The 20,966-nt window shown below is 45.8% G+C and overlaps 2 protein-coding genes across 2 annotated transcripts in view; one reads left to right on the top strand and one right to left on the bottom strand.

The window, feature by feature from the left end:
* LOC142697939 (uncharacterized) overlaps positions 1–10,164 on the bottom strand; it is a 38,407-nt gene extending 28,243 nt beyond the window's left edge. The window contains exon 1 of the mRNA XM_075847735.1: positions 10,030–10,164. The gene's annotated coding sequence lies outside the window, so the exon portion shown is untranslated. The remainder of the gene's footprint in view (positions 1–10,029) is intronic.
* A 234-nt stretch (positions 10,165–10,398) lies between these two features.
* Positions 10,399–20,966, top strand: part of LOC142655967 (uncharacterized) — a 75,444-nt gene continuing 64,876 nt past the window's right edge. The window contains 1 exon segment of the mRNA XM_075830762.1: positions 10,399–10,783. The gene's annotated coding sequence lies outside the window, so the exon portion shown is untranslated.

Below are 20,966 nucleotides of genomic sequence, written 5' to 3'. Positions count from 1 at the left end.
CCTATGCCAACATGAGCCACTATTCATTATATGTATGTAGTACTGATATGTATCTTTTCTTTATATCACTAAAGCCATTGTGACAGAGGCCTGGGATGGCCGAAACCTCCTAAAAGAATCGCCCGTTTCACAATAAACCATTCATACTTTGGAAATAAAAGCATTTTGAAAAATCCACATTTATCTCTACGTTCACCTTTACCACTGAGTGCTGGGGTTGTTTTTCTATACAATTTGTGGGATATCCAACCCGAACCCTCACAGCACTTGAACATCCCATCCAGGAGCTTTCTACATCGGAATGACAGACACCAACCACCGTTCATGGAGAGTGTGTGTGTGTGTGTGTGTGTGTGTGTGTGTGTGTACGGAAGGCCCCACCAGTCCAGTGTGTACGGAAAGCCCCGCCAGTAGTGTGCGTGTGTGCACGGAAGGCCCCGCCAGTCGTGTGCGCACGGAAGGCCCCGCCAGTCGTGTGCGTGTGTGCACGGAAGGTCCCGGCCGCCCAGTGCGTGTGTGCACGGAAGGTCCCGGCCGCCCACTGCGTGTGTGCACGGAAGGTCCCGGCCGCCCACTGCGTGTGTGCACGGAAGGTCCCGGCCGCCCACTGCGTGTGTGCACGGAAGGTCCCGGCCGCCCACTGCGTGTGTGCACGGAAGGTCCCGGCCGCCCAGTGCGTGTGTGCAGGGAAGGTCCCGGCCGCCCAGTGCGTGTGTGCAGGGAAGATCCCGACCAGTCCACTGAGTATGTACGGAAGGTCCTGGCAGTGCAGTGTGAGGAAGAATCATGTATTGTGCGGTGTGTGCAGGATCTCTGCATTATCTTATCACTAAGCAGTCACATCTTACACACAGACTTCTAAATAATGTGACCTGTCCACCTTCTACATTACTCTGTAGTCCTCCTTCTAGACACATCCTCTGCTTCTACATTACTATGTGCTCCTCCTTCTACACCTGTCCTCTGCATTACTCTGTGCTCCTCCTCCTAGACCTGTCCTCTGCTTCTACATTACTCTGTGCTCCTCCTTCTAGACCTGTCCTCTGCTTCTACATTACTGTGCTCCTCCTTCTAGACCTGTCCTCTGCTTCGACATTACTCTGTACTCCTCCTTCTAGATCTGTCCTCTGCTTCTACACATTGCTGTGTGCTCCTCCTTCTAGACCTATCCTCTGCTTCTACATTACTCTGTGCTCCTCCTTCTAGACACATCCTCTGCTTCTACATTACTCTGTACTCCTCCTTCTAGACCGGTCCTCTGCTTCGACATTACTCTGTACTCCTCCTTCTAGACCGGTCCTCTGCTTCGACATTACTCTGTACTCCTCCTTCTAGACCTGTCCTCTGCTTCTACACATTGCTGTGTGCTCCTCCTTCTAGACCTGTCCTCTGCTTCTACATTAGTCTGTTCTCCTCCTTCTAGACCTTTTCTCTGCTTCTACATTACTCTGTGCTCCTCCTTCTAGACCGGTCCTCTGCTTCTACATTAGTCTGTGCTCCTCCTTCTAGACCTGTCCTGTGCTTCTACATTACTCCGTGCTCCTCCTTCTAGACCGGTCCTCTGCTTCTACATTAGTCTGTGCTCCTCCTTCTAGACAGGTCCTCTGCTTCTACATTACTCTGTGCTCCTCCTTCTAGACAGGTCCTCTGCTTCTACATTACTCTGTGCTCCTTCTTCTAGACCTGTCCTGTGCTTCTACATTAGTCTGTGCTCCTCCTTCTAGACCGGTCCTCTGCTTCTACATTACTCTGTACTCCTCCTTCTAGACCTGTCCTCCACCTTCTACATTTCTCTCTGCTCCTCCTTCTAGACCTGTCCTCTGCTTCTACATTACTCTGTGCTCCTCCTTCTAGACAGGTCCTCTTCTACATTACTCTGTGCTCCTCCTTCTAGACCGGTCCTCTGCTTCTGCATTACTCTGTGCTCCTCCTTCTAGACCCATCCTCTGCTTTTACATTACCATGTACTCCTCCTCCTAGACCAGTCCTCTGCTTTTACAATACTCTGTGCTCCTCCTTCTGGACCTGTCCTCTGCCTTCTACATTATTCGGTTCTCCTCCTTCTAGACATGTTCTCTGCTTCTACATTACTCTGTGCTCCTCCTTCTAGACCTGTCCTCTGCTTCTACAATAATCTGTGCTCCTCCTTCTAGACCTGTCCTCCGCCTTCTACATTACTCTGTGCTCCTCCTTCTAGACCTGTCCTCTACATTACTCTGTGCTCCTCCTTCTAGACCTGTCCTCTGCTTCTACATTTCTCTCTGCTCCTCCTTCTAGACCTGTCCTCTGCTTCTACATTACTCTATGCTCCTCCTTCTAGACCGGTCCTCTGCTTCTACATTACTCTGTGCTACTCCTTCTAGACCTGTCCTCTTCTTCTACATTACCCTGTCCACCACCACCTAGACCTGTCCTCTGCTTCTACATTACTCTGTGCTCCTCCTTCTAGACCTGTCCACCACTTTCGACAGTAGACCACACCCTCCTGATACAAATGCTCTAGTCCCTTGACATCACAGACTTGCCCCTCTCCTGGATCTCCTCATACTTTACCAACTAAACATTTATATCTCCCACTCACACACCACGTCCTCCTCCTCCTCGTCATCCCACCCTCTCTCTGTTAGAGTCCCTCTAGGGTCTCAGTGTCCTGGGACCCTTGCTCTTTTAAAGAGGCTCTGTCACAGATTAGAAGTGCCCTATCTCCTACATAATCTGATCGGCGCTGTAATGTAGATAACAGCAGTGGTTTTTATTTTGAAAAACCATCATTTTTGAGCAATTTTAGATTTAGTTTCTTAAAGACCAACGGGGCGTGTTTTTACTTTTGACCAAGTGGGTGTTGTAAAGAAGTGTATGAGGCTGACCAATCAGCGCCATATACTTCTCATTGTTCCAGCCCAGCTTCCTTCACTGCACAATCACACTGTAACAATGGGATGGAACAATGAGAAGTGTATGAGGCTGATTGGTCAGCCTCATACACTTCTTTACAACACCCACTTGGTCAAAAGTAAAAACAAGCCCAGTTGGTCTTTAAGAAACGAAATCTAAAATTGCTCAAAAATTATCGTTTTTCAAAATAAAAACCACTGCTGTTATCTACATTACAGCGCCGATCAGATTATTTAGGCGATAGGGCACTTCTAATCTGCGACAGAGCCTCTTTAACCCCTTAAGGACGCAGCCTTGTGTTGGCCTTAAGGCTCAGAGCCCATTTTTCAAATCTGACATATTTCCCTTTATGTGGTAATAACGTCGGAATGCTTAAACCTATCCAAGCGATTCTGAGATTGTTTTCTCGTGACACATTGGGCTTTATGTTAGTGGTAAAATTTGGACGATATATTCAGTGTTTATTGGGGAAAAATTGCAAAATTTAGAGAAAATGTATAAAAAATAGCATTTTTCAGAATTTAAATGCATCTGCTTGTAAAACAGACGGTTATACCATCAAAAATAGTTACTAGTTCACATTTCCCACATGTCTACTTTAGTTTGGAATCGTTTTTTGAACATTCTTTTATTTTTCTTGGACGTTACAAGGCTTAGAACATAAACAGCAATTTCTCATATTTTTAAGAAAATTTCAAAAACCTTTTTTTTAAGGTACCTGTTCAGTTCTGAAGTGGATTTGAGGGGCCTATGTATTAGAAACCCTGATAAAACACCCCATTTTAAAAACTAGACCCCTCAAAGTATTCAAAACAGCATTTAGAAAGTTTATTTAACCCTTCAGGCATTTCACAGAAATTAAAGAAAAGTAGAGGTGAAATTTGAAAATGTAACTTTTCTTGCTGAATTTCAATTGTATTAAAAAAAATTCTGTAACACAGAAGGGTTTACCAGAGAAATACTACTAAATATGTATTGTCCAGATTCTGCAGTTTTTAGAAATGTCCCACATGTGGCTCTGGTGTGCTCGTGGACTAAAACACAAGCCTTAGAAGCAAAGAAGCACCTAGTGCATTTTGAGGCCTCTTTTTTTATTAGAATAGATTTTAGGCAGCATGCCAGGTTTGAAGAGGTGTTGAGGTGCCAAAACAGTAGGAATCCCCCAAAAGTGACCCCATTTCAGAAACTACACCCCTCAAGGAATTCATTTATGGTTGTTGTTACCATTTTGACCCCACAGTTTTTACACAGCACCTATTTGAATTGGGCTATGAAATGAAAAAAGACTTTTTCCAATAAGATGTCATTTTTGATAAAAATGTCTTATTTTCACTCACAGGAAACAAAATACCCCACTTTGTTGCCCAATTTGTCCCGAGTGCAGCAATACTCCATTTGTGGCGATAAACTGCCGTTTGGGCCCATGGGTGGCCTCAGAAGGGAAGGAGCGCTGTGTTTTCTTTGGAGTGCAGATTTTGCTGGATTGGTTTTCAGGTGCCATGTTGCATTTGCAGAGCCCCAGAGGTATCAAAGCAATGGAAACCCACCAGAAGTGACCCCAATTTGGAAACTACACCCCTCAAGGAATTAATTGATGGGTAATGTGACCATTTAGACCCCATAGTTTCTTCACAGAACTTATCTGAATTGGGCTGGGAATTTAAAAAAATATATATATTTTCCAATAATATGTAGTTTTAGCTCAAAATTTCTTATTTTAACAAGAAATAAAATACCCCATTTTGTTGCCCAATTTGTCCTGAGTGCAGCAATGCCCAATTTGTGGTGATAAACTGATGTTTGGGCCCATGGGAGGGCTCAGAAGGAAAGGACCACCATTTGGCCTACTGGGGATTTTCTGGTGCGAAGTCATGTATGCAGAAGCCCCTGAGGTACCAGTACAGTTGAAACCCCAAGAAGTGACCCCGTTTTAAAAACTACACCCCTTAAGACAGTCATCTAGAGGTGTAGTGAGCATTTTGACCGGAGACATACACCCCATAAACTGTAATGTGGGTTCTCACAGGTATGGCAATACCCTCAATGTGGCTGTTATCAGCTGCCTGGGCACGCAGAAGGCTCAGAAGGGAAAGATGAGGGGGATAAACTGTGTGGAGTGCATCAGGGTAAGTAAAACTAGGGTAGATTAAAAATCAAGGGATGTATGATACAGTTTGAAGCACTCTTTCATACGGAGCCTTAGTTTTTCAGGACACGCGTCACATTGATATGTCCTTCCTTATCCCCCTCTTATAGCAGACTTTGTACCTCGTGATTTTTTCCTTTCTTGCCAGTTTGGGGAACTTCTCCTGGAAAGTGTTGCCCTGGTACGATGCGTGTGGCCTCGCTTCCAGAAGTACTGGGTGCCCCCCCCTTCTTGGTCCCTAAAAATTAGTTTCTTGATAGCTACCTCTTGAAATTCCAGGAAAGTTCCCATCTGGCCTGTACATCGATGTAGCACGTACACATTGTACAAAGCCATCGGTATGATGTGCACGGCCAGCTTCTTATACCACACCGCATGGCGCTGTAAGGCTTCAGGACTTGATCTGACAAGTCCACCCCTCCCATGTACCCATTGTAGTCCAGGATGCAGTCTGGTTTGGGGGTTTCTGCACTGGTACCTCGTACAGGTACATGGGTACTGGTGTGACATGTCTCTTGTCCTTGTACGCGACAAACAATATGTTGCTGCTAGAATGTGCCCTGCTCTCACCCCTTCTGAGTGTTTGCCCAAGCAGAGTCTTAGGCTGGGTTCACACGAGCACATTAACGTCCGTAATGGACGGACGTATTTCGGCCGGAAGCCCCGGACCGAACTCAGTGCAGGGAGCCGGGCTCCTAACATCATAGTTATGTACGATGCTAGGAGTCCCTGCCTCTCTGCAGGACAACTGTCCCGTATTGTAATCATGTTTTCAGTACGGGACAGTAGTTCCACGGAGAGGCAGGGACTCCTAGCGTCGTACATAACTACGATGCTAGGAGCCCGGCTCCCTGCATTGAGTTCGGTCCGGGACTTCCGGCCGAAATACGTCCGTCCATTACGGACGTTAATCTGCTCGTGTGAACCCAGCCTTAGGGAGGCCTCTCAGATTATTTCTAGCAGTGCCGCATGCCGCAGTACTTCTGGAAGCGAGGCAGTTGAAGAGTGGGACGCTGGTAAAAAAAAAACGTATCCAGGTAGAGGTGGTAACCCTGGTCCCGCAGTGGCTGCACCAAATCCCACACAATTTTTGCATTAACTCCCAGTAAGGGGGGGGCATTCTGGGGGCTGAATACTGGTGTCCTTTCCTTCATATATCCTAAATCTGTAGGTATACCCTGATGCACTCTCGCACAGCTTATACATCTTCACATCATACCTTGCCCTCTTACTCGGCAGGTACTGGCGGAATTGAAGCCTCCCTTTAAAATGTACCAAGGACTCATCAATAGAAATACACGTCTCGGTGGTGTATGCTTGGGAAAACCGGGCACTGAAACGGTTTTAGGGGTCTCCGTTTATACAAACGGTCAAAACTGGGGTCATCTTGGAGTAGGCAATGCTCATTAGGAGAAGCGAAGTATTGCCTCATTTTTATTTTTTTTTAGGTTCCAGTTCAGTTCTGAAGTTGCTTTGAGGGGCCTATTGTAATGACGGGGTAGGGAGACAGACAGGTGAGCCCTAATCTACCCGCCACTCAGTCCCCGCCTACTTGTACGGCCCGTCCTAGGCAACGGCGTACAACTGGGCGACGGTCCCTACGCTCAATAAGTGCACGACAGACAAACAGACAAGGGTACACAGAAGCTAAGGGAAATGGGGCAGTTGCCCACGGCAAAACCGTGAGCAACAAGAGTAGTGAACAAGCCGAGTCAAACCAGGAGTGTACGAGGTCCCAAACGCAGAGCAGGAGAGTAGTCAGTAAAGCCAGGGTCAATATGAAGTAGAGGACAAATAGTACAAGCAGTAGCAGAGCCAGGAAACAAGCAAACAAGCAGAATCACAGGCAAAGGAGCAGCAGGAAATGAAGGTATAAATAGACAGAGGGCGGGAGCTAGCTCCGTCTGGCCAGGCTGTGATAGGCTCTCCCACTCCTAAGCCTCCCAGCCTGAGTGGTGGAAGATGGAGTCACTATCAGACTTAGGAGCAGGTGCAGACTGATTACCCACGGGCGTCGACACAGAAGCTGTGTCTGGCAGATTCTTTACACCTATATATTAAAAAACCCCTATGAAACACCCCATTTTAGAAACTAGACCCCTCAAAGTATTCACAACAGCATATAGAAAGTTTATGAACCCTTTAGGTGTTTCACGGGAATTTAGAGCAAAGTAGAGGTGAAATTTACATTATTTTTTTTTGTCAGAAAATCCTGTTTATACCATTTTTTTTATAACACAAAAGGTTTTATCAGAGAAACGCAACTCAATATTTATTGCCCAGATTCTGCAGTTTTGAGAAATATCCCACATGTGGCCCTAGTGCGGTAATGGACTGAAGCGCCGGCCTCCGAAGCAAAGGAGCACCTAGTGGATTTTGAGGCCTCCTTTTTTATTAGGCACCATGTCCGGTTTGAAGAGGTCTTGTGGTGCCAAAACATTGGAAACCCCCAAAAAGTGACCCCATTTTGGAAACTAGACCCCTTGAGGAATCCATTGTAGTTTTCTTGGGGTGCATGCGGCTTTTTGATCAGTTTTTATTCTATTTTTAGGTGGCGTGGTGACTAAAAACAGCAATTCTACTATTGTTTTTTTATTCTTTTTTTTTTTACAGCGTTCACCGTGTGCTATAAATGACATATTCACTTTATTCTGCGGGGCGATACGATTACGGCGATACCAGATGTTTATAGGTTTTTTTGATGTCTTATGGCGTTTGCACAATAAAATACGTTTTGTAAACAATCATTCACTTTTTGTGTTACCTTATTCTAAGCGCCAGAACGTTTTTATTTTTCAATCAATAAAGCGTGCGAGGACTTATTTTTTGCGTAACGAACTGTAGTTTCGATCAGGACCATTTTTAGGGACATGCGACTTTTTGATCTCTTTTTATTCCATTTTTTGGGAGGTGAAGTGACCAAAGAATTGTGATTCTGGTTCGGTTTATTATTATTTTCTTTTACGGCGTTCACCGTGCGGGATAAATAACGAAATAATTTTGTAGTTCAGGCCGTTACGGACGCGGCGATACCAATTATGTATAGTTTATTTGTTTGTTTATATATTTTTATTAATAATAAAGGACTGATAAGGGAAAAGGGGGGATTTTTACTTTTCAAACTTTTATTTTCACACATCTTTTTTTTACTGCATTACTTTGTCCCACTAGGGGACTTGAGGGGAGGAGGCTCTGATCGCTATTCTAATACATTGCACTACATGCGTAGTGCAGTGTATTAGAGCTGTCAGCTACTCACTGACAGCAAGCATAGTGGGTCCTGACTTCGTCAGGACCCACTAGGCTTCCGTCGATGGCATAGCCGGACGCCATTGTTTGGTGTCCGGTTGCCATAGTCAGCATCGCCGGCTGCTATCATGTAGCAGGCCGGCGATTGTAGCTTAACCCCTAAAAAGCCGCGATCGCTATTGAACGCAGCTTTTAAGGGGTTAATCAGCGGGGACACAGCGATCGGTCCCCGCTGTAGGAGCTGCGGCAGCTGCTGTACGAGACAGCAGCTGTCACAGCTCCTGCATGTGTAGGGAGGACGGCCGAGATGTCCGTTACTCCCGTGACGTACTATTCGGTAATGGAGCGTGAACGATACAGCTACCATGACCTAATAGTACGTCCAGGAGCGGGAAGGGGTTAAGCCTTTGGTGATATTTACCTCCCCGGTCTTGATGTTCCCTCCCTGCTATATACAGTGTATAACAGTTATCTCCTCCTTCACCTCCCGCTTACTTATGATCAACATGGAGAAACCTGAATCATCTTTACCCCATGTCACTCACCCCCCCCCCCTTACCAGAACTATCAATCACAGTTAAAGCGGCTCTGTCACCAGATTTTCAAACCCCTATCTGCTATTGCAGCAGATCAGCGCTGTAATGTAGATTACAGTAACGTTTTGTTTTTTTTTCAAAAATGAGCATTTTTGGCCAAGTTATGACCATTTTTATATTTATGCAAATGAGGCTTGCAAAAGTCCAACTGGGCGTGTTTACAGTAAAAGTACAACTGGGCGTGTTTACAGTAAAAGTACAACTGGGCGTGTATTATGTGCGTACATCGGGGCGTGTTTACTACTTTTACTAGCTGGGCGCTCTGATGAGAAGTATCATCCACTTCTCTACACAACGCCCAGCTTCTGGCAGTGCAGACACAGCGTGTTCTCAAGAGATCACGCTGTGACGTCACTCACAGGTCCTGCATCGTGTCAGACGAGCCGGCACCAGAGGCTACAGATGATTCTGCATCAGCGTTTGCAGGTAAGTAGCTACATCGATTTACCTGCAAACGCCGATGCTGCTGCAGAATCATCTGTAGCCTCTGGTGCCGATGTGTCCTCGCTCGTCCGACACGATGCAGGACCTGTGAGTGACGTCACAGCGTGATCTGCCAGAAGCTGGGCGTTCTGAAGAGAAGAGGATGTTACTTCTATACACAACGCCCAGCTAGTAAAAGTAGTAAACACGCCCCGATGTACGCACATAATACACGCCCTGTTGGACTTTTACTTTAAACACGCCCACTTGTCCTTTTGCATAAATACAAAAATGGCCATAACTTGGCCAAAAATGCTAGTTTTTGAAAAATAAAAACGTTACTGTAATCTACATTGCAGCGCCGATCTACTGCAATAGCAGATAGGGGTTGCAAAATCTGGTGACAGAGCCTCTTTAATGTCAGACAGCACAGCCAAGCACTTCCCACTTCTTGCTGCCTCCACCTCATAAACCCTCTAGAAGTCTTTCCTCACCCTCGTACACACATAAATGCCAGTACATATGCCCTCATCATCCACCGTCTAGACTACTCCACCATCCTCCTCTGTGGCTTCACATATAACACTATTACACCCTCTTACCCATTCTCACCTCTGCTGCAAATCTACGTCTCCCCTCATTCCACCTCTGCGGTCACTGGCTACACATTGCCTGCTAAATTATGCAAAACCGCACAGAAATGACCTCATGTAACCTTACCTTACTACTGCATCATGGGAAATCTGCTGACTGATAACAGAGAGAATACTAAACAACAGCGATGACCGTTAGTCACGTACACCCGGCCGGCGCTGCTCCACCTCATACAGGGCAACAGCTGAAGGACCAGTGATGACGTCCCCATCATGTGACCGGCTCAAGGGGGGCGGGGCTTATCAGTGGAGAGCCGGCATAGCCACGCCCACTCATGTCACGTGATCATCTTCACGCAGCGCAGGAGCCCAGCTCCCTCAGAGATCCGCCTTTCATACCACGTGATCATCATCACTTTGCAGCGCAAAGGGGTCCGCCCCCTCACAGAGCCCCGTCCCCCTCATGTCACATGATCATCAGCTTAACACAGCCCAGGAGCCCCGCTCCATCACAGAGATCCGACCCTCATGTCATGTGATCCTCTTTACAGGTCCTTCATCCATCGCTCATTATTCCCACTTCTAAGCTCCTCCTCGTTATGATGCAGCGCTCACGTGATTTTGATATCGTAGTTACTTCATCCACCACTTCTCCTCCACTGATAAGCTCCGCCCCTCCTGCCCCAGTCACATGGTGGTGACGTCATCACAGGTCCTTCAGCTATTGCCGTGTGAGGTAGAGAGCAGCGCCGGTCGGGTGTTCTCTCTGTTATCAGTCAGCCCTGTATGAGTGTGTATACAGAGATCTGTCAATCATTTAGTGACCCCGCCCACTGGACTCCTAGCCGGGATTTAACCCCTCCAGTGCCGGCCTCTTTGGGGTAAGTTGTTATTTCTGGTCTTTGTAGTGATCGGGTGGTTTGTGGGACGAGTCGTGTTTTGTAATGACATAATATTCGGGACATACAACTTATTCACTGACTTTTATACATTTCTTCTTCATGTCGTTCACCGTGCGGTTTAAGGGAATGTTCACACGTAGCGAATACGACCCACAACACGCAAGGAAATCACCCCGAATATTCACCCCAAATGGTGGACGTATAATCCTCCCGAATATCTACTACAGAAATACAACAAGGCCGATCCCCACCTCTCCGAGCGTTACCATAGCAACACGCCCCTGCTCTTCCGGCTGTGTCCAGCTGACCCCTATAATGACCTGTGACCTCTCCGGCCTGTGATTGGCTGCAGGGGTCACATGACGCCTTCTATTTTATATATGTGTGACCTGCAGCGTTGCTGTGAACACGCGGTGGAGCCGCAGAGGATTCTGGGAACAATGCGATATCCTGCGTGTCTATAATCCGCACCGCAGGTTAACCCCTTCACCACCAGGCCAGTTTAGTTTTTGTTTTTCCCTCCTTTCCTAACCTTTTTAATTTTTTCGTTGATGGAGCGGTGTTGGGGATTATTGTTTGCGGGGCGGGTTGTCGTTTTTGATCACTTTTTACTACATTTTACTTTTTTTTTTAGCGCTGAGGTGACCAAAAAAACAGCAATTTTATTTATTTATTTTTTTACACCGTTCACCGTGCGGGTAAATAATGTTATATTGTGATGGTTTTGACTTTTGTGGATGCGGTGATTCCAGTTATGTTTATCATTTTGTTTTTTACATCACTTCAGAGAAAAAAAAATGTTTATTACTCCCCCGGGGGACGCGACGTCGTGCTGATTAGATCGCTGGTACAATACACTGTAAGGCTATGTTCACACGCTTAGCAAAAAACGTCTGAAAATACGCAGCTGTTTTCAAGGGAAAACCGCTCCTGCTTTTCAGCCGTTTTTTTAGCATCTTGCATTTTTCACGCCCGTTTTTGGAGCTAATTTTCTATAGCGTCAATGAAAAACGGCTCCAAAAACGGCTCAATAAGTGTCCTGCACTTCTTTTTACGGGGTGTCTTTATATAAAGTGTTTTTTACAGCCACGTAAAAAACGCCCTGTCGGAACACCCGGGGCAGATGTTTGGAGACGTTCTGCTTCCGATTCTTTGGCCGTTTTGCGGCCATTTACTGCCTGAAAAACGGGGGAAAATAAGCTAAACATGCCCTAATACTAATGTATCGCAGTATATCGTCATTAAGCTTAAGGGGTTAATAGGAGCAGAAAGCTGCCGGGCCTTCATTACCCCGGGATTGCTTTACGAGGGGCCGATGAGTTGTCAGAGAGGACCACCCCCTCTTTCTTACAGCTTAGATTCTGCAGTCGTTATTGACCGCAGCATCTAAGTAGTTAAATGTCCGGGATCGGCGTTCTCTCTGATCCTGGCGGTTAGTGCGAGGTGTCGGCTGTAATACACCTGCAGCATGTGGAGAGGGCTCAGCCTGTAAACCCCTCCATACTCCCCCCGCACTATGACATTCAGTGTTGTCATGGGGATGGCCGCCTTTGGACATGGCTGTTGGATTACTGGCGTCTTTCTTGTTACGGTCTAGAAGAGGTTTATGAATTCGCACCATTAATGTTGTACAAGTGACATATTGAACCTGACATTGTAGAGAGCGGATGAGATAAATGACGTGATGTGTTATAATCTATATCTGTCTTACTAGTGACCCCGTTATCTGTACAAGGCCAAGAACTATTTGTAGCTTTGTTATAATTCCAGGATCGGCTTTTTATGACCACGGTGGAAATAACCTTCAGTGGTGAGACAAGTCTGACTCCGTATTTCACTCTCACATAAACTCGGGGGAGACGTTGTCCTCGTGTTGGGTCTCTCTGCAATAACTCTTACACCATCCCGAATAATGTCATCCAGTCCTGACCGCAAATGGGGAGACACTTTACAATAATGTTTCTGAGCTCCTTAAACTTCACACTGAAAGAAGTCGTAAAATATCATCATTTATAAGTCCGGACGTTATTTTTGGGCGATAACAATTATTTATAGTTCAACAAAATTCATAATAAAACATTCTGTAAGGTGAAGGTTTTTTTTAAATTGACAACTCCTCATTACTCCACTATCTCGAGGTGAGGATGATCTTTCAGAGGAGCCCCCACCCGAACACTTAGATACCTCAGTCACTATTGACCGCAGTATCGAAGGGGTTAAAGTGGCTCTGTCACCAGATTCTCACATCCCTATCTCCTATTGCATGTGATCGGCGCTGCAATGTAGATAACAGTAACGTGTTTATTTTTTATTTTTAAAACGAGCATTTTTGGCCAAGTTATGAGCAATTTTATATTTGTGCAAATGAGCCTTTCTAATGGACAACTGGGCGTGTTTTCTCTTATTTCCAACTGGGCGTGTATTATGTGTGTTACATCGGGGCGTTTTTACTTCTTTTACTAGCTGGGCGTTGTGAATAGAAGTGTATGATGCTGACGAATCATCATCGTTTCCACCCAGCTTCTTTCACAGCAGACAGCGTGACGTCACCCACAGGTCCTTCAACCTTGTCGTCGGGAGTTGTAGTATTACAACTGATGGAGTAGCGAAGGTTGCTTTCCCCTGATCTAGGATATATTATAAATGCTTTATAGAGTATACGTCCGACTAATAGGGAGTCTTTGGTTTTGAATGACATCTTGAAGCATATGGGGGTACGGGCAGGGGGGTGTTGAAATGAAGTGAGCTACACTACATATGGTAATGAGCATGAGGCGGCACTCTACCCCGATTCTATTAAAAAAGATCATGCGAGTCGATTGAGGACTAAACACAGCGCCGCTCCTGTCCATGTCAGGTGATCATCTCAGTGTGACTAAGCTGCAATACCAGACACCACCCACGCACAGGAGAGGCGCTGTTTCTGAATGTAAGCAGTCATGTTTTTGGAAACCTCAAAACCCCCTTAAACCACATCTGAGGTAAATGGATTTTCCGTATAAAGTAACAGTAATTGCGCCTTTTATCTATAGCCAGCACACGGGGGACTGTCAGGCGCAACTGTAGGATCAGGTCATTAGAAGCGCTGGACAGTCCTCCGTGTGCTGGCCGCATGTAACGTGGCGCGGTCACCATGAATATGGGTACAGGTGGGGTCACCTTGACTGACGATTTACGGTGCGGGGGTCCCAGCTCCCCCAGGGCTGCCGCTCTTTAGCTGCGTTTCTCCAGCGCTGCCTGTCTCCCAGTGTGAAGGACGGTCACTCTGTTCTATTTTTACACATCTTCTGTCTTGCAGCGGGAGCCATTAAATCCACGTTCGCAGACGCGCAGCGAGCAGATAAAGGCGCATTTACTGTTACTTTATACGGAAAATCCATCGACCTCAGATGTGGTTTCATATTTTGCAAATCCATCATCCGATCTCAGCCCCGTGGATTGTCTGAGTCTGAGAGGCCAAGTCATATAAGGGGAAAATGAAAAATACCCAACATGACCCACATTACAGCGGTCACCCAGCTTTTCTAGGGTCCTGAAGAGCAAATCTACTTGGTTATTTAGTGATTCTATACATGTCAATTTTTAAATGTCGAGTGGCCATTCAGAGTTGTGGAGAGCCCCGTGGGAGCCGAGACGGCAGCCATATTTGTTGTACCTGTATTCTCTTATTGAAGCCACTCAGATCAGAGTAGTAGAGAGCGCTTTAAATCAGGACGTCAATTCCCCCTGTAAGTGAAATCCTTAATTTCAGAACGGGGCTGACGGGAAGGTGGCAGCATATGTTAAGGGGGTTTTGATGTTTCCAAAAACATGACTGCTTTCATTCAGAAACAGCGCCTCTCCTGTGCATGGGTGGTGTCTGGTATTGCAGCTTAGTTACACTGAGATGATCACCTGACATGGACAGGAGCTGCGCTGTGTTTAGTCCTCAATCGACTCGCATGATCTTTTTTTAATAGAATCGGGGTAGAGTGCCGCCTCATGCTCATTACCATATGTAGTGTAGCTCACTTCATTTCAACACCCCCCCCCCCGTACCCCCATATGCTTCAAGATGTCATTCAACACCATAGACTCCCTATTAGTCGGACGTATACTCTATAAAGCATTTATAATATATCCTAGATCAGGGGAAAGCAACCTTCGCTACTCCATCAGTTGTAATACTACAACTCCCGACGAGAAGGTTGAAGGACCTGTGGGTGACGTCACGCTGTCTGTTGTGAAAGAAGCTGGGTGGGAACGATAAGAAGTGTATGATGCTAATTTGTCAGCGTCATACACTTCTGCTCACAACGCCCAGTTGTTAAACACAATACACGCCCAGTTGGAAATACGAAAAAAAACACGCCCGATTATTCCATTTCAAAGCTCATTTGCATAAATATAAAATTGCTCATAACTTGGCCAAAAATGATAGTTTAAAAAAAAAATTTTTTCTGTTCTCTACATTACAGCAACGATCACATGCAATAGGAGATAGGGATTTGAGAATCTGGTGACAGAGCCTCTTTAAATGGCCTTAAAGGAAAAATGTTGTGAAAATTATTTTTTTTATGTGTTTAGTATGTTATTAAATTAAAATTGTATTTATTTGTGTTTTTGTGCTGTACTTTTTTTTTAATTTTACTTCACTATGGGGGCTGCCATTTTTTTTTCACCTCTGTAAGTGTCGATTAACGACACATACAAAGATGGAATTCGGCACATACAGCCCCATAGAGAATGCGAACGGGAGCCGTTCCATTTACTATAATGTACGCCGTCTGTGTGGGAACGGCGCATGTGCCACTCCCACACAGTCCAAAAGGAAGGTCTTCACCCGGCGCCATTTTCTTGTGGACCGGAAGCCGCGGCCGGACAGTAAGATGACTACTTCCGGTCGCGGCTTCCGGCCATATGTTCAAGGCAGCGAAGACGCGAGGAGTAGGATCGGCGGCAGGAGCAGGTAAGTTATGTTTGTGTATGTGATGTGTGTATTATGTTCGTGTTAAACTGTCTGATTACCACTGTATCTAATCCTCCTACACTGTGTGCCGCCATTTTCTGAGCGAATGCACAGTGTAGGAGGATTAGAAGATTCAGCCACCTCCTTCTCCTGGCACTAGCCAGGATAAGGGAGGGGGGATTGTGTGAGGACACTAGAGCGTGTGTATCTACACCAAATTTGCAGCATAAAGCAATAAGGTTGCTTTACCACGTTGCAATGCTGCAATTTTGGGAATTGCTCCCTCTAGTGACCAGCACATGGAAATGTTATAAATTAGAATCTAATTTATAATATTTCCTGACTTGTGAAAAAATTAAAACAATGTTTAATCACTTAACCCCTTAGTGACCAACAGTACGCCTTTTTACGTTCCTCACTAATGGGCTTTAGGCTAATGCGACGCCTTTTAACGTGATCGCATTAGCCTAAAGTAGCGCCGAAATTAAAGATCGGGGCTCCGTTCTCTCAGCTACCGGAGGTAGCTGAGAGTTCGGGGCAACGACCAGAGACCATAACGAGTGGTCTCTGGTCACGTGATCGCCGTGAATCGCTATTTCACGGCGTTCACGCTAAACCGGCGGATAATCGCCATTTCTCTCTCCTCTCATGGAATAACTCCTTAGAGAGGAGAGAGAACGGGTAAATAGTGCGCCCCCCCCCCTCCCACGTCCGATCCCCCCCCCGTCCGATTCCCCTTCATGTCCGATCCCCCCCCCCGGTCCGATCCCCCCCCACGGTCCGATTTCCCCCCCCCAAAATGGCGCCCGAGTGCGCTTTGCATAACTTACCTGTGTCGTCATCTGGCACAGCAACAATCAGGGACTGTTGTGACTGGTCCCTGATCAGGTGATCTCTGTGATAAAACCTATCACAGAGATCACTGACAGTTATTTTCAAAACACAGCCAGGACATGGGCTGTGTTTCTCTCTCCTCCCATTGTAGTTGTTCTGAGAGGAGAGAGAAATCAGTCTAAGTCCTGTGCTGTGAAGAAAGAAAGTGATAAAAAATCATAGTTCTTATACATACATATATATATATATATATAATATATCAAATCTATATTAGCGTCAGCGCTAGTTTAGCGTTAGTGCTAGTTTACCGTTAGTTCTAGTTTAGCGTTAGTGCTAGTTTACCGTTAGTTTAGCGTTAGGGGGGATTCACACGAGCGTGTATTCGGTCCGTGCGGGCCGCGTGGTTTTCACGCGGCACGCATGGACCAATACAAGTCTATGGGGCAGTACAGACAGTCCGTGCTTTTTGCGCAGCGTTTGTCTGCTGCGCAAAAAGCGCGACAGGTTCAATAACTCTGCGTATTTCGCGCATCACGCACCCATTGAAGTCAATGGGTGCGTGAAAATCACGCGCACCACACGGAAGCACTTCCGTGGGACGAGCGTGATTCGCGCAACAGCAGTGAAAAGGATGAATGAAAACCGAAAAGCACCACGTGCTTTTCTGTTTCCGAACATCCAAACGGAGTGTCTTTGCGATGAGCGAAGCCGGACAAGCGTACCGAACTTCACCGGGTTCGGCCAAACTCGTTTTGGCCGATCCCGGCAAAAAAATTATCGGTACGCGACGTCGGGAGAGATTCACTGTGCATGGTGCTGAAAGAGTTAAACTGTTTCAGCACCATGTACAGTGACTTGCGATCCCAAAATACATGAACCTGTAAAAAAAACCGAAGTTCTAACTTACTGATTACTCCTGTCTCCTTCCTGCAGTCCGACCTCCCGGGATGACACTTCAGTTCAAGTGACAGCTCCAGCCAAGCACAGGCTGCAGCCAATCACAGGCTGCAGCGGTCACTTGGACTGCCGCGTCATCCAGGGAGGTGGGGCCCGATGTCAAGAGAGGCGCGTCACCAAGGACGCGTCACCAAGGACGCGTCACCAAGGCAACGGCCGGGAAGTTCTCGGTAAGTAGGAACTTTATCTTTTTTTTTTACAGGTTTTTCGCTGTTGTGTTCGGCATTCACTGTCGAGGGTGCTGAAAGAGTTAGCTCTTTCAGCACCTTGGACAGTGACGGGCGTCGACAAGCCTCATCTCTATGATGCCGGCTGCGCGAAAATCACGCAGCCGCGCATCAGACACGCATGACACACGCAGCTGTCAAATGGTTTTTGCGCTCGCAAAACGCCGCGTTGTTTGCGCGCGCAAAAACGCAACGCTCGTGTGAATCTCCCCTTACTTTAGGGTTAGGGCTAGTTTAGCGTTCGTGTTTAGGGCCGTTTAGAATTAATTTTACGTCTGTTATATAAAAAAAAAAAATATATAAAAAAATATATATATATAAAAAAAAAAAATATTTGTGTCGTTTTTAGGATTTTAGGTTTACTTTAGGGTTAGGACTTATAGGGCATATATATATATATATATATATATATATATATATATATACATACACATCTATAAATATGTCTCAGCGTATGTACAGCGCGGAGCAAGCCTACGCCTTGCTATGTTCCGACACTTCTGAAAGCGAAACAGACACCGCTTCAGAATTTGTTCCAGACAGTGACAGTGACGAATCTAATTCCACCGCTGAACCCCATAGTCCTATGGTGGTGGATACGTCAGTCGCTGTAGAGGTGTCAAGTGCAGGGCCGAGTGTTGCAGTCCCTCCCGTGATGTGGGATCCTGCACTATCATTTTCCCCCCAAGTACCCCAATTTGAAGCGACCCCAGGAATTAGTGTCGACGTCCAAAATTTGACCCCCTATAATTTTTTTAATTTATTTGTATGTGATACGGTCCTAGACTTGACAGTCCAGCAGACTAATCTGTATGCTAGGCAGTTTGTTCTACAAAAGCCTGCATCTATGTACTCCAGAATGTGGAGCCCCACAAGTGTCCCAGAAATAAAAAAATGTTTAGGCATTACCCTCAATATGGGTTTGGTTAAAAAACCCTCTGTCCGGTCCTACTGGACTTGTAGTGCTGTCCACGCTACCCCTGTATTTGCAGCAGTGATGTCCAGAAACCGCTATGAGGCCCTAATGCGATTCATGCATTTTACTGATAATTCCCAAGTCCCCCCAAGAAGTGACCCAGCTTATGATCGGCTTAATAAATTAAGGCCATTAATCACCCTTCTAAATGATTTATTTTTAAAGTTGTACACCCCTGACAAAAATTTGTCAGTAGATGAATCGCTCATGAGCTTCAAAGGGCGTCTTTCCTTTCGTCAATTCATCCCTTCCAAACGAGCCAGATATGGGGTGAAATTGTACAAAGTGTGCGAGAGCACAACGGGTTACACCTGCGGTTTCAAAATCTATGAAGGCAGGGACTGCCAAATTTATACCCCAGGCTGCCCAGAAACTATTGGCACCTCTGGCAAAATTGTGTGGAACCTAATGGAGCCATTTCTGCACAAGGGGTACCACGTCTATACAGACAATTTTTATACCAGCGTTGCCCTTTATAAAGCCCTCCATGCTGCAAATACAGGGGCCTGTGGGACAGTACGGAAGAACAGAGTGGGACTCCCACAACAGTTGGTGTCCAGGCGTTTGGGAAAGGGAACATCCATGGCCCTTGCAAGTCAGGAATTGCTTGCAGTGAAGTGGGCCGACAAGAAGGATGTCTACATGCTGTCCACCGTACACACGGACACCACTGTGGCAATTACGGAGAGGGGGGCTACCACTGCAAAGCAGAAACCTGTCTGTGTAACAGACTACAACAAATTTATGGGGGGTGTAGACCTTTCCGACCAGGTGCTTCAGCCTTACCTGGTGAAGCGCAAAAATAAGGCCTGGTACAAAAAGGTAGCAATCTACCTCATCCAGGTTGCTACCTATAACCGTTTTGTTATTTTCAAAAAAGCCCAAGGAACGCTCACTTTCCTTCAATTTCAGGAGAAGGTCATTGAGCATCTCCTTTTTGAGTCCACTATACCGGCACAATCCTGCGAATCTGAGGATGTGCGCAGGCTTTCAGAGCGCCACTTTTTACACCCTATTCCCTCCACTGAGACCCAAAAATATCCCCAAAAAAGGTGTCGGGTATGTAGCAGGCATGGCAGGAGGAGGGATACCCGCTTTTATTGCCCCATGTGTCCATCAAAACCAGCCCTTTGTAACTACCCCTGTTTCGAAACCTTTCACACGGTTGCAAATTACTAGAATTTAACACAAAAAAAAATAATGGGTTGGGGGCCTTTTTAGGGAGTCAATTTCTTTATATTTTCTTTTTAGTTCGTGGGCTTTCCAAGTAGGGATTATTTCTTGTGGGAGAGGTTGTAGAGCACATTTTTTTCAGACCGTGAAACTAATTTTACCCCTTATGATTTTTTTTATTTATTTGTGGGTGATCAAGTGCTGGAATTAATTGTCCAGTACAAAATCCCACATCCACAATTTTTTTATTTTGACTGTTCTTATGACTGTCCTGCCACATACGGCTGTTACATTCCTCATTCTGTACCGTGATACGGGCATGATCTTTTTTTTTTTATTTGGAGGATCTCTAATAATTGAGCTGTTCCTTATCAATACACCATGGGCTTTGTTACGGTTCTTCTGGAAATACTGACATCATTTTGGGGATTAGTGATCCTTTACTGTTCCTATAGATGGTTTTGGACACTGTCCTTTTATATATTCTGTAGGTGATTGGTTGTTTTGTGCACATAGCGGTTCCTACCTTGCCGGGCAGGGGCCTGTTATGGTGTACCGCGTCACTTGGCACATTCGTCCCTCATAAGGATTGATGGAGCTAAAGAGACGTTGTACAACCAGTCACTGAAAAAAAAAATCCTTGTCATGACAGCCCTGCAGGTGTTCTTCTATCTAGTGAACAGACTCGAGTTTGCAACATAGTTGGATACATTTTCCTCCATTTGTTTGAAGATATTGCCCGTCACTCCAGTACAGTTTATTTTTTCCTCTCTGACTGATTTTATATTAGGACAGAATTCTGTCCACAATGACATCATAATGGCACCAACTGCTTCTTCAGCAAGACATAGTCATAAGTACAGGCAAATACGTCTATAGCAACATGTATCCGTTATGAATACACGGCTTCACTTCTATTCTGTGCCGCACAAATTTATTAATGTGACGTATTTCTAACAAAATAACCTTCTACCACGTCTCCTCTATTTCATGTGGAACCGTAATAAAAGCTTGAAGAAAACATTATATACCCATAGTGTCTGAAAT

This window comes from Rhinoderma darwinii, chromosome 1 (assembly GCF_050947455.1).
Source record: "Rhinoderma darwinii isolate aRhiDar2 chromosome 1, aRhiDar2.hap1, whole genome shotgun sequence".
NCBI lineage: Eukaryota > Metazoa > Chordata > Amphibia > Anura > Rhinodermatidae > Rhinoderma > Rhinoderma darwinii.
The sequence above is the reverse complement of the archived record's forward strand: the minus strand, read 5'-3'. Positions and strand labels throughout refer to the sequence as shown.